General features: G+C 32.7%; 1 protein-coding gene across 1 annotated transcript in view; it reads left to right on the forward strand.

Annotated features, from left to right (window-relative positions):
- Positions 1-3,927: 3,927 nt before the first annotated feature.
- Positions 3,928-14,094, forward strand: part of LOC141397123 (uncharacterized) — a 66,196-nt gene continuing 56,029 nt past the window's right edge. The window contains exon 1 of the mRNA XM_073973046.1: positions 3,928-4,547. The gene's annotated coding sequence lies outside the window, so the exon portion shown is untranslated. The remainder of the gene's footprint in view (positions 4,548-14,094) is intronic.

Here is a 14,094-nt window from a genome sequence, read left to right on the forward strand (position 1 = left end):
GTTGGACATCGATAGGCTGCAAACACAACAGATAGCCACAGCATATTCCACTCAACTAGCCCAATTGCTTAACGCGAGCACTCCTTGTCCCGATAACATAACAACACAATGGCAACATATTACCCACTCCATGCAAACAGCCGCAAAATCCATACTTGGATTCCAGAGACCTCCACAAAGGAATTCATGGTATGACCAGGAGTGTCGTGCTGCTACCGAAGAGAAAAATGCGGCATATAGAGCTACTTTACAATCAGTAGCAACGCGTAGCGCACGAGAGAGATATCGGGAGAAAAGGAGAGAAGAGAAACGTCTTTTCCGCAAGAAAAAGAGAGAAATGGAAAAGCGGGAGTGTGAAAAAATCGAGATGTAGAGGAGCCAGTAAAGTCCGAAAATTCTACCAAAGAGTGAAGCATCAAACAGATGGCTTTGGTACAGGCACATCCTCCTGTAGAGACCAGCAAGGTAATCTGGTAACAGATACAGATAGCGTGCTCAGGATATGGAAGGAACATTTCTCCAATCTGCTGGTATCCAATAGTAGCGAAGACGATGATACCACAGATCCAATTCCAGAAGATGGTATAGAATGTATACCGCCCGGCCAAGATGAGGTAAAAACAGCAATCAACCGGCTGAAGAATAATAAAGCAGCAGGAGCCGATGGCTTACCAGCCGAGCTGTTTAAAACCGAAGGTGACGCGCTGATAAGGTGTATGCATCAGCTAGTTAGCTCCATCTGGCAGGAAGAACGCGTACCCGACGATTGGAACCTGAGTATCCTATGTCCCGTCCACAAGAAAGGAGATAAGACTGTATGCTCAAACTATAGGGGCATAAATCTTCTCCCTACTGCCTATAAGATAGTGTCAGGGATATTGTGCGAACGACTAAAGCCAATGGTCAACGAAATAATTGGACCATACCAATGTGGCTTTAGACCTGGCAAGTCCACCATTGACCAGATATTTACCCTGCGGCAAATCCTAGAGAAGACCCAAGAGATGCAGATCGACACATTTCATATTTTTGTCGATTATAAAGCGACAGTCCCCTCCGATCAAAGGTATTCCACGCAATGTCTGAATTTGGTATCCCCGCAAAGCTCATCCGGCTTTGTAAGATGACATTAACTGATACTAGGTGCTCAGTTACAATTGGAAAGAACCTCTCCGAAGAATTTTGTACCAAAAGAGGTTTCAGACAAGGAGACTGCCTTTCGTGTGATCTTTTCAACATTTTGCTGGAAAAGGTAATACGAGATGCAAATGTCAAAAGAAATGGCACAATTTACACCAATAGCCACATGTTACTTGCCTATGCTGATGACATAGACATCATGGGACGATCAGTAAAGGAAGTAACTGATACCTTTATGAAGGTCGAAGCAGAATCTGCGAAAGTGGGTCTGGCGGTAAACGGCGAAAAGACCAAATTGATGGTGTCGACGCGCAAAGCGTCCATAGAGCTCGGACCAACCGTGGAAGTTGGTACCTACAATTTTGAGATAGTTAAAGACTTCGTCTACCTCGGCACTGCCATAAACACAACAAACAACATTAGTTGTGAAACAAGAAGAAGAATTGTATTGGCCAACAGATGCTACTTTGGTCTAAGTAAGCAATTTAAAAACAAAACCACATCTCGTCAAACAAAAATAACACTATACAAAACGCTGATACTGCCCGTGCTAATGTATGGCTCCGAAGCATGGGTACTTGCGCAAGCAGATAAGGCAGTGCTTGGTGTGTTTGAGAGGAAAATTCTTCGAAAGATCTACGGGCCGATTTGCGTTGACGGTGAATATCGACGTCGTATGAACCACGAGCTCTATAAGCTATACAAAGAAATGAATATAGTTAAACGTATCGAGATGCAACGATTGCGTTGGCTAGGCCATATCATGAGAATGAGCGAAGATGAACCCGCTAAAAAGGCGTATGAATACATGCCCCAAGATAGCTCTTCACAATAACTCAAAATAGAAATAGGTTCCCCACCGATCGCCTATAGGCCTTGTTTATTTTAAATTTGATTTTAATTGGATTTTGAACAATTTGCATAGAATTCCGCTGTCTGCTTATTGTCGTTGGTTTACTAATTGGACTTAATACTTTCCCACAACAAGAACTATTTCTGAGATTTTCAAGCTACAATGTTGGCCGCAGCATAAACGTTTAAAATGTTCAACTAAAAACTACTTAAATTCAAGTAAATTCAGTGAAGTAATGTTCCGAGACTTAATGAAATTCTAGATTCGCAATTCACCACCGAACTATTTTACTTTTTCATCCATGATACAGCTTTAAAATCACATATTTTTAAAGGCCATCGTTCCACCCGCTCCAACGAAAAGTCAATAACATAATGAACCATATTTCATAGTTTCCGAAATCCAAATCACCATCCATCCAACTGCAGGGAGTTTGAAATCTACATTTGTTAACATGCAACATGTTTGAGAGAAATGCTCCCCAATTGGTGTGGGGGCATTAATGTAAATTGTTGGGGTCTTTGAAACTTGTTTGTCGTTTATTTTGTGGATGTTGGGGAATTTTTTGTGCTTGCCTTGAGAGTGAGAGAGGAGGAAACATGTTCGAGTTGCATCGTAATGTGTATGGATGGAGGTTGTAATGTGTTTACCGTTTTTTTTTTTGACATGTTCTTTTGGGGTTACTTTACAACTGTTTGTTGCTACTCTACCTTATGTTTGAGTTGCGTGTGTGCCGCCTTGATTGGATGGCTGCCTGCCAGCCAGTTCGCTGTGTACGCACTCAACACACCGGGCAGGCAAGTCATAGCCATCATCCAGCACTGGCACTGTTGCAATGTATTTTGTGTGGAACTTCAAATTCAGTCTACTCTTGGATATTATGTGAAACGTTTCAGGCTTACGCGTGCTATCTTTTTGCCTTTCATATGACAAGTTTTCGAATAATTTCCGGACGGGTTTTACGTTGCTGCTGGTGGTGCGCCATTTTAGATACAAACAGTGAAAAAATTTTGATAAAAACAAGAATTCTACAACATAGTAGTTTGTAAAAAAATAAGAGAAGAAAAAAATTTGCCTGCTAGAAAAACCAGCCAAATACGTTCGGTCAAATTGAATTGCTTGATTGGTAAAGTGAATTTCATCGGTTCGTTCGTTAAAGGAGAACCCTTGCAGAAGATGAGTGTTGAACAACAAGAAATGGTCATTTAATGTAATGCAGTGTAAATTGAAGTAAAGGCCAAAAGTGAATGAATTTTCGTGTGTTTTTGATGATGATTCTAAACATGATGGTGATGGGCGGCTGGTGATAATACATTAGAAGAATTTTAAACAAGGGTCCCCAAAAGTCCGCAACATCAAAGTGAAACAAAATAGATAACCAAAAGGAGAAACTGTGGGACGGCATTCTTCTTAGTGTGTGCATACAAGTTGTTGTTTAATTTCTTTGGGGATTTCTCAGCCATGACTCCAAATTCTCCACAAACCCCATGACAAAACTGGTGTCCGTCCAACCAACGGTTCTCAAGATTTTTTGTTGTTGTCGTTGCTTGTTGTGTATGCATTTGAATCCAGTTTTGATTGTTGTTAATGAATAAATTTGGTGGATAAAGTGCAGCAGTTTGTCTATGTCACCTAACCAGCCAACCCAAGCCGGGGACAATGAAAAAAAAACTTTGTTGGTGGTCATCTTCGGTCATTTCGTAGATTGGAAAATTATTCATTGTTTTGTTCGTCGATCTCTTCTCTAACAACCCATTTATAATCAGAAAATAATCGAAGTTCCCCCCAAACAAAAAAGAAAATTTCCAATAATAAAAAAACAAAAGAATTACAACCAAATAATGACTACAATGCTGGAAGAATATTAATTTGGAGAAAATGCCAATAGCCAAGAGAATAAAAAATGTGGATAATAAATAAAAATATTAATATTTGTGCGATAAAAATCTTAAGATCGAAGATAAAACGAAACATAAATTAACGGAATCATTTTTCTATAATAAATTACAAATAATAAATAAAAATACAAAATTGTAAATTATTTAAAATTAATAAATAAAATATAGAAGTATTTATCCCTAAAAATAATATCTAAGAAAAAATATATATATATTAGTGTAACCACATATTTAATTGGCAAAAATATATTAAATCTAAAAATAAGTGCAATTTTTATAACACAACTCAATATATGCTTATATGGAAAATAATTTAATATAAAAATATCCACTTCGCAAAAAAAAATATTTAATGTGAAATCAATAAAAAAGATCTATAAAAATAAAAACTAAATATATAAAATAATATTTGATATTATTAAAAATATACCTACATATATTAAAATATATATAAATAATTAACAACATTCTACAAGTGTATATATACATAAATTTACCATTACATATTAAAATTTGGATTTTTTAATTAAAAAAATCGAACCCCATTTAAAACGGATTATTGCACAAAACAATTAAAGAAACAGCAAAACATCACATCAAGAATTCCAATTGAAATTTGCAACAAAATAATTTTCAACATCAAGAACTGGAAAAAGGTAAGAGGGAGAATTCAATAATTTTGTTAAATACCTATCAAACTGTTTATAAATCTGGATGAAAAAAAAACGCCTAATACCCCGGTTACACTTAACCGGATTAACCCAGTGGGTTTGGGTTTCAAATGTCAACTCCATAGCGCAAACGTCAAATAAATCCACATGAAATGGGTTAACCCGACAAAAAACTCTAGTGTTACCGTGCTATAAGTCAACATCTGGGTGTCGTACCAAAACTGCCCATTTTGAGATCTTGCTAACTTACATTGTATATTTAATATTTTCCTAAGCTTATAGCAATGCCCCAGAACTGAAACCGGCCCTTTTTTCTATAATCCACCAACTAGTTAGCTGATCAAGTTGTATCTTTCAGTGAAGTTAATTCTCAATTTGTTTGCTGAGAAGTTTTAGATATGCAATGAAGTCTATTAACTGTGTGTCCAGCATAAACTATCAACTTTGTGCTATTGACAGTATTTAGATTTAATACGGTATAGTCTCGATAATCCGGACAACACGGTAATCCGGACGCTAGAATTGTTTACATTGTAGACTCTATAATCCGGACATCACATATTTTTCGTACCTCGATAATCCGGACGTCAATATTTTTTCCAATCTTGAGCAATAGATTCTTATTTATTTCATTGACGTTTTCGCTCTTAGCAATAGTAATTGGTGTGCAAATAAGAAAAATTAAGTTTTTCAAAGTTTTCGCCTTTTTGGGTAGACACTGTCAATATGGAATTAACTATTTGAATCTGTCGAATAATTTTTCTACCGTTTAAACATTGATAGATAACTATGATAAGCAACAGTATTTTAAACCTATTTTTGGGTAGCCTAGTTCCCTTAATAATCTGGATGTTCGTTTCCTCTAAAGGAATTAGTTCATAAGCCTTCGGATTAGTGAGAAAGGCCCTTCGGAGCATGTAATGTATTCTAAAGATATTTTATATAGAAATGTTTAAAGCTTTTGGATTAATAGCCTAGTTTTTAGATTTTTTAGATTCTTTAACTCATTTTTTGAGTTACGAGTTGACAGCCCTCTTGCAATAAGCAGAACTTAACGATTACTTCTTTGGTCGCCAACTTACTGAAAACTATTGTTAATTACCGAAATTATAAGCATTTTAATTTTACCGATTTTTGTCGGTAACGTAAAAAATTAGTTAGAAAATCCAATACTCTTTAATGACACTTTAAAAATAATAGATTTAGGTTAATCTTCTGTTAAACGAACACGTGTCGAGTATATCCCTCATATAGCTCTCTAAACTTCGTTTAAACAATTTGTTATGCTCTATATTTTCTTCAAAAATCCATTGAATTAATTTGTATTATCTTCTCAATGCAAACTACAGATAATTATATTTTTTGAAGTTCTCCTATATTTTTGAAACTACGATACTGAATTTTTCTAATTTCCATCTCGGCTATAGCACTGCTCATTCTCCTTTTAATAAACCACTTCTCTAGATCTAACTGACTGGTAATAATGATAAATAATAATAATGATAATAATAATAAATAAACTGAATTACAATTTATAAAGTTTATGAAAAAATACTGATTCTTGTGCTTCATTTTAATTTTCATTTCACTGTAATTATTCGTCATTGGCAATGAGGAATAAATTTAAAAAATTACAGTCCACTCTTCTCTATTTTATTATAACCATTGGCTCCTCTCATCATTCACAGACATCAACATTTTTTCATGGTCCTTCGATCCACTAGCATAAATTCGTATATGCATTTATCAAATGATTTGCGTATAAATTGTAGTTTCCAACATTTGGCATTCGTCTAGCCACTAAATAACATAGAATATGCCTGGTGATCAGACTTCCCCACCCGTGAAACGTAGTATTATGGTTGGATGTGTAGGACTTCAGTGGACTCCAAATGTACCTCTTTTGTCTTAATAGCTAAATGGAATTACCCTACTTTGCAATCGCAAAACTATTTAAATTTTATTTCAATTATTTCACTATATTTGATTGAGAGATGAACTTTAAAGAATCTATTGGGTCTGACTTATCATGTCTATATTGGATATTTTGTACTGATTTTAACAAGGCCTTTGACGCGGTTGTGCATAAGTTATTGGTACACAAATTGGGTATAGTGGGTTTTCCAACTAAGCTTTTACAATGGATTTCTTCTTATTTGCCAGATAGGTATATTTCAATAATGTCATCTCCAGAAACATTACTGTTCACTCTGCTGGTCCTCAAGGAACCATAACAGGCTTATTACTTTTAGTTCTGTACATACATAAATGATTTTCCACCTGTGATATATTTTTTTAAAGTGATAATGTTTGCAGACTATTTTACATTTTCCTGCAATCTTGATTTGCAAAACCAAGCACCCTCTTGTAAATTGGTAAATGTAAATCTAAGGGAATGCAGAAATGACCACTGTTTAGAAGTCGCACTCTTTATTTTGAGTACTTTATAGGTTCTCAGAAATTAGATAAAGTTAATTCATTTGATGATCATGGTGTTATGTTTGATGATAAACTTCGTTTTAATTCACTGTATTGATTCCTGCGTGAGTTTGGTCCAAGGAATTTTATAACCTGTATGTGGCAAAACATTTGTTTGTCAGCTTGGTTCGACCTACATTAGAACACGGTTCTGTGATATTGAGCCCATTTTAGAAATGGTATAGTAATAAAACAGAATCTGTCCAAACAGGTTACTCGTAATTACATGCATACATATATACCGCTCAATCTTCTTTTAGTAAGTGAACAAAGGAATCCGCAATGTTCCAATGTAACTCATAATAGCTCAATTCTAAGGACTCCTAATTACGTACCGATCAAGTTTTCCCTTAACATGATCTAATTATGAACAAGGAACTTCGCAATTAGCTAAATTCGAAAGAGAAATAAAAAATATCATCACCATAAATGCCCGAAGACGTAACCGACATGAAAATCGAAATTCGTTTTTTGACGTAATCTGATACATAAAGCTAAAATACATGCTCTGGCAAGCTTCTACGTTCAAAAACATCGATCCTATTCAAGAAATGGCATTTCGGAAGATGGGATAAGATTTGCTTCTCCTGTAAAGTTTTGGTTTTGTGGGTTACGTCTTCGGGCACTTATGGTGACGATATATGTTTTTAATAATTTCCCAGAATTTCACAAAAATTACAAGGGAAGACTTTCCTCACATAAAAGAGTGTTAGCAGAACCTATTCTAAGCCAAATGAAATGGAGCCTACTTTTTGTAACCGCGTGATCGCCGTTTCTTAAGACTGTTTAATGTTACACCGTACTAATCACTTTGCAATTTGTAATCCGATTCGAGAAATTACAGTAAATTTTATGTACCGTCAAAAATATTAACGAATATTTTCGAACTTGAAATACAGACGGGCAAATATGACTGAAATGACTTCATATTGGGTTCAAACCTTTCATTGGACCACTGCATACTATCGATTTGATTTTTATACAAACATATCGGTGGGACTTTTTGGGAGAGAAGGGTAGTGGCATAACAACAGTGTAACCACAATAATTTTACGACAACTTTGTATTCGTCCCTAACTTACCGCAAAGCATCGTTAATTACCGAAATTATAAGCATTTTAATTTTACCGTTTTTTGTCGGTAACTCAAAAAAATAGTTAGAGAATCGCACTACAAGGATAATGAAGAGGATGAATTCTTCGTAATGTTTAATTAGCACTTAGTAAAATTATCGACTACCCCGTTGAATGGAATATTAAAATAAATGCAGAAACATCTCGATGTACATTCAAATCAAAATAATTCTTAATATACATTGGTCAAAATTCAAACAGATATTAAGAGATCCAAAACAATTCAAACAGAATATTAACATTTATGTATATGCTATATTTGCCTCCATATTTCAGAATAAAGCATAAAATGTCGGTTACTGATTTCATTTTGCAGAAAGATTGTAATATTTTCAGAAATTTTCAAAATAAAATTTACTTAAATTGAAAATGATCTTCTTATAGTTAATTTAATGAACTTAACATTTTGTATTTTTAGAAACTAATTTCAAAATAGTTATCAATAAACAATACAATAAAATTATGAAAAATAAAATTTAGTTTACTTAATGAAAAGTGTTTCCATCGGGCTGATTCGGTCAGTTGTTTTTATGGAGTAAATAAAACTAATTTATTTCAAATTTAACTCAACGTTTCGTTGGTCTTTTTCCAACTTCTTCAGGAGTTTTTTTATTAGAAAATCCTTATACTGAAAAATTTAGTTTACTTTTAAACACTGATTAAAAACTAAAATTTCTTTAAATGAAAATCATCTTTTTTATATTATTTCAACAAATTGAACGAAAATAAACACATTTTGTATTTTTAAAAAATAATTTGTACAACCACCAACAGAAACTTTCAAAATTAAACTTACTTCAAATTAAAATTATCTTCTTTATACATTGAGAATTTAATAAAAATGCACATATTTTGTATTTTCAATAAATATTTTCAGAATATTTATTCAAAAAACTACTCAATAAAATTATCGAGAATAATAATTCGTTTAATTTGAAAAATTAATTAAAAAATAAATTTATTTTAAATGAAAATTATATTCTATATACTTAGTTGAACGAATTGAATGAAAATTAACACATTTTGTACTTAAAAAATAACTTGAACATATTTATTTAATAAAAACAACACAATAAAATTAATAAAAAAATAATTGGCTCCATCCTAAAATTCTATTCATTCTATCCTAAGATGACATCAAATTTTCCTCCTGCGTAACATGGTAAATAAGCCTTGACATATGAATGGTGTAGCACAAATAAAATTGCATTTCATTATTATTTCGAACAATGTAGAAAGCAACAAAGATAGCGTTTTGAATATAAATGATTTGATAGCGATAAACATCAAATAACATGATATAAGAATATTTTATTAAAACAAAAAACAGCCAAACTTCATACACCTGAAAAAGAAGTTCTGTTTGAATTTATATTCTAATCCTAATATCATGTAGTGCGATTTCCAGGAATTCACAAAATTAGATTTCAACTACCGGTTTTTGTGTAACGTTCAAATAATCGTGACTTCTTTAATATTAAATAGAAAAAAAAACATTGCTCTCCTTTAAATTGTAAATACATATGTAAATATTTGCTTGCCGACAGCTGAAACTTATTCAGTCGGCTTTATTTGAATTCATAAATATTTACCGTTCTCATCAGTAAGCACATGTAAATTTTGTGATGTTCTTCTTTAAGAAAAATCTACACTCAGTTTTAATTTACATTCAAATACTATTTTGTTACCTTACAGTAGTAGTTCACACTTGCTTGTGAAAATCTTAAAATGAAAACTCTCCAACAAGACAGGATGCTAAAAGTTAATTGTCTGTCTACAAAAGAAAATGTAATGTATTGAATGGATGTTGCAGTACATATGAAGATGGGAAAAATACCATGGCAGAGGAAAAAATTTATAAAATTTAAAAATAAAATATTTTGTGAATTTATGGAAAAGTTTAAAGATTTTTAAGCAAAAATGTGCCACTGTAGAACGTAATATCGAAATAGTTACATTTATACATATGTGCTGTTTTAATAAAAATTAAAGACCGCTTTAAAAATCATCTCATGCTGTGTTTTTCTGAGATTAAAAATTAGCGAGAATATTAAAAAGACATGTGGCTTAAATTAGTCTTGATGATTTTTTTATTTGCTCAATATTTCAAGGTTCATTATTTGTTTATATTAGTTCCTATGATTTATTCCTTTTTGCTTATAAGTAACTTTATTTTTATAAAATCATTAAAATCGTCATCTTATTTACTGATCAAATTTATTACCTTTTAGATAACAAAACAAAAAAAAAAATATTTCTAATTTATGAAAAATTTACCTTTTTGCTCGAAAAACCGTGAGGCCCATAAACCTAATATGTATGGTGTGTGGTTTATCCATCATCTAAATGAAAAATTTTCACATGCAAACATGAAAAAACAATAACAATATTCAACACAATGTAAATAAATCGATTTTTCGTGTACTAAAAAAAGCCTTACATGTTGTAAAGGCCAAACGCATGCTTATAACAGCAAAGAAAAAGAGTTCAATTGTCAATAGCATTTCGTGTTGGTGTTGTTGGTTGCCGGTTTATGTGCTGATAATGTTGCAGCCAGCCTAGGCACACACTCTGGGCATTGACGACAAGTTTGTATTGTAGTTAATTTCCAATTTCCTGCACGACTGTGATATGGGATTTATGACCTCATAAAATGTTGTAACGTATGTAACGTACATACATACCTGCTTTCAGTTAGGAGAACCAAGATAAACCCTTTCAAAACCGACAGACACCCATTAATCAGCGATATTGATGCGCCCTGTGTGACATGACTTAAAAGTTTTGTTTGAAATTAGGAATTTGTGTTTTTCTATCGGTAATCTGTGAGAATTTATAAATGTGTTAAGTGACCCAGAGCTAAGCCTAGGCGGACAGACATTCAGACATACTCACCGACAATTATATGTGCTTTGTAATGTAATGAGGAATTTGTTTGTGTACAATCAATTTTCAAAGAAACAAATTGTTTGTGCTTTTCTTTCTGGCAATAAAAACTAATTCGGAATTGTAATGATTTCTGGGGATTTCATTCTAATGGCCACGTTGTGTTTTGTTTCCAAGTTGTTATTGTGACCTCAATCTAAGCACCCTGTGAGGGGTTCAAGCCCACGTTTTTTGAATAACTGAATTAATCAAATGAATATGAAAATTAACTTACATATTTTCGAAGCTTTCAAATAGATTTGTAAGGGAAATATTTATAAGGTCTTACAAGTAATTTCTCACAAGAATGTGGTTCCAGTTGAACGCACAATACCAGAGTTGTGTAGTTCCGGAACTATCTAGTTCATGCACCAAAAAAAAAGAACGTTGAATTGACATATTCAGTCAATTATATATGTATATATTAATTATGTGATCAGTTATGGTTACAGATTCGTTTTAATCTCTAACTTAGCGTAAATATAGATTCCAATTAGATTTGCTAACAAATGATCTTAGGGAAGTTAAATATGATTCGTGCTGACTGAACGTACGTGCCAAGACAAAGTATAGGAAAACCTTGTTGCATTAAAGTTGTCTTTACTAGTCCGGAAAGCAGTTCACATTTCCTTTCCGTGTTGAAACTTCGATGCGCTCAACGACTATTCTTGGTAGGGCTTGGAATTCTGTTGGATTATAAACTAAATTTTAATTCACACATTTCAGTAACAATAAACAAACCAAAATCACTTCTCAAGTTATTAAAGGCTGGAGTTAGAAAAAAGTTCATGGATCCTTATGTCACAAACAATTTGTACACGACGTTTGTTCGCCTTATACTGGAATATTTTTTGATCATTTTATAACACTGTGTGTAATTTTTTGAGTCATGTTTTATTAACCATATTCTGACTCCACAGTGTTGTAGAACACCAAAAATGAGAAGACACGTGTCTCGCCGCTTTTCCCTATCTCAACAACTTTCACGGTTGTAGGCCTCCAAAGGTTTGATGCTTTGATGTAAAAAGGGTCATTTAGTCAGGACTATATCTTCCAAACCGTTAGGAAATTTGAATTTATCTGAGAGGCAAAGTTGTAGCTCTTGTCTTAAAGAACAAAAATTGTGAACACATATAACCCATCAAACTTCATCTGCAAGGTCAAATGACCCTTTCTACATCAAAGCCTCAAACCTTTGGAAGCCTATAACCGCCAAAGTTGATGAGATATGGGAAAAACGGCGAGACACGTGTCTTATCATTTTTGGTATTCTATCACACTGCGGTGTCAGAATATGGTTAATAATTTTCGTTTTGCACAGTTTAATCTTACACCACACATAGACAAATACATAAATAAAATAATTTACTGACTGACTGAAGGTTAAGCTGGAGTTTGAAAATTTACCTAAGGGTAACTGTTGGTGCTAAGGTGCGAGATAAGGCTGGGTTCATTGGAAATTCGTCGTGGACAGAACAAAAATAAAAAAACATTCTTATATACTATATTTTTTGATTTTTGATTTTTTTGTTTGTTTGTTATATTTTTATTTTCTGGTGAATTTATGCCAATTTTATGTAGTGTTGCTTATTTTCTTGATAAACTTTCGCAAATAGCATTGTAAGACAACTAAGGATTTTATATCATGTTCCAATAACTGTCTCATATATAGTTTCTTTTTTTAATTTCTATAGAAAAGTTTTCACTACGATATCCTGATTACGATTCCAACGAAAGATGTTGTATCGGTGAAATACGATTATTTTCATTTTGTCTTCACATAACAGGTGTCGTACAAAGGATTTTCTTCTGTTAACATATTTACATACATACATATGTGTGTCGCAAAAAATCTAACAAGCAGCTGGGGGATAAAGGATAGCACGATCTGCATACTTGTATTATTTTCATTTTGCTTTCACATAACAGGTACCACACAAAACAGTTTCTTCTGTAAACATACATACAGTTAGTCAACTAAGTTATTGCAAAACCAACATTATTACAAAACCAAAATTATTACAAAATTTGTAATAAAACAACGTTTTATTTGCATTAATAAATAACACTATTAATATATTTGTTAACAGTTTAATTCTTAAACATTTTATTAATAAAATTAACAAAAAGGAAAACAACTCATTTCTTGTACTGTCATCTAAATTGTTGCAAAATTCCTAACTTTTTCAATGAGTTTTCAATTTAGTATCTAGATCTATTGCGAAGTTGTAATGGTAGGGTCGGTCCTCCGATTATGGTTTTTTGACTAAATTGGCTAATTGAATTTTAACACCATATGAATTACAAATGAACTATTCTACAAATATAACATTTATTGATGTTAAATTAATTCTAATAAAAATAAAAAATTAATTCTATTAAAAAATGTGTTTATTATCATTTTTGATATTTATGTGGATTTTCCGCTAAAAAAGCAGCGGGCACTTTGGCTACTATTACATACATATGTAAATGAGCTGATACGGGACAATACACATGCAGAAGTGCATTAATAGGAGCGTTGAGAGCTCTAAAGGGAATGGTTATGGACCACTGACTTTAAAAAATTAAAGTTTGTTTAGAGAACTTTGGTGTACTTTATAGACGTACCGTTAAAGGGTGATATACATATCTATAGACAAATTGAAATCGGAGCATATTAAATACACGAGTTGAGGTTTAAAGGCAGACTTTATGAAGTCAGGGTTTTTAATGAAAAACATTGTAATTTAGTATTGGTGGTGGGAATATTTTCATCTGTATTTGCACCTAATTAATTATTAAAGCAACAATATAACCGAAAAAATATTTCTAAGTAATATCTCTTATGGCTCCTGTGGGATTTGTATTATCCATTTTTTTTAATTTCTATTAAATTTAAACAAAAGAAAATATTTACTTGATCTTTTTGTTATTTCATTCTTGAATACTTAAAATGTACTCAGAGTGCTCTTTTCATTGATTCACAAGAATTGTTGTCTGCAAGGAAGAGTAAA

The sequence above is a fragment of the Musca autumnalis genome, unplaced genomic scaffold (genome assembly GCF_047663935.1).
Source record: "Musca autumnalis isolate F117 unplaced genomic scaffold, ASM4766393v1 scaffold_3, whole genome shotgun sequence".
Taxonomy (NCBI): domain Eukaryota; kingdom Metazoa; phylum Arthropoda; class Insecta; order Diptera; family Muscidae; genus Musca; species Musca autumnalis.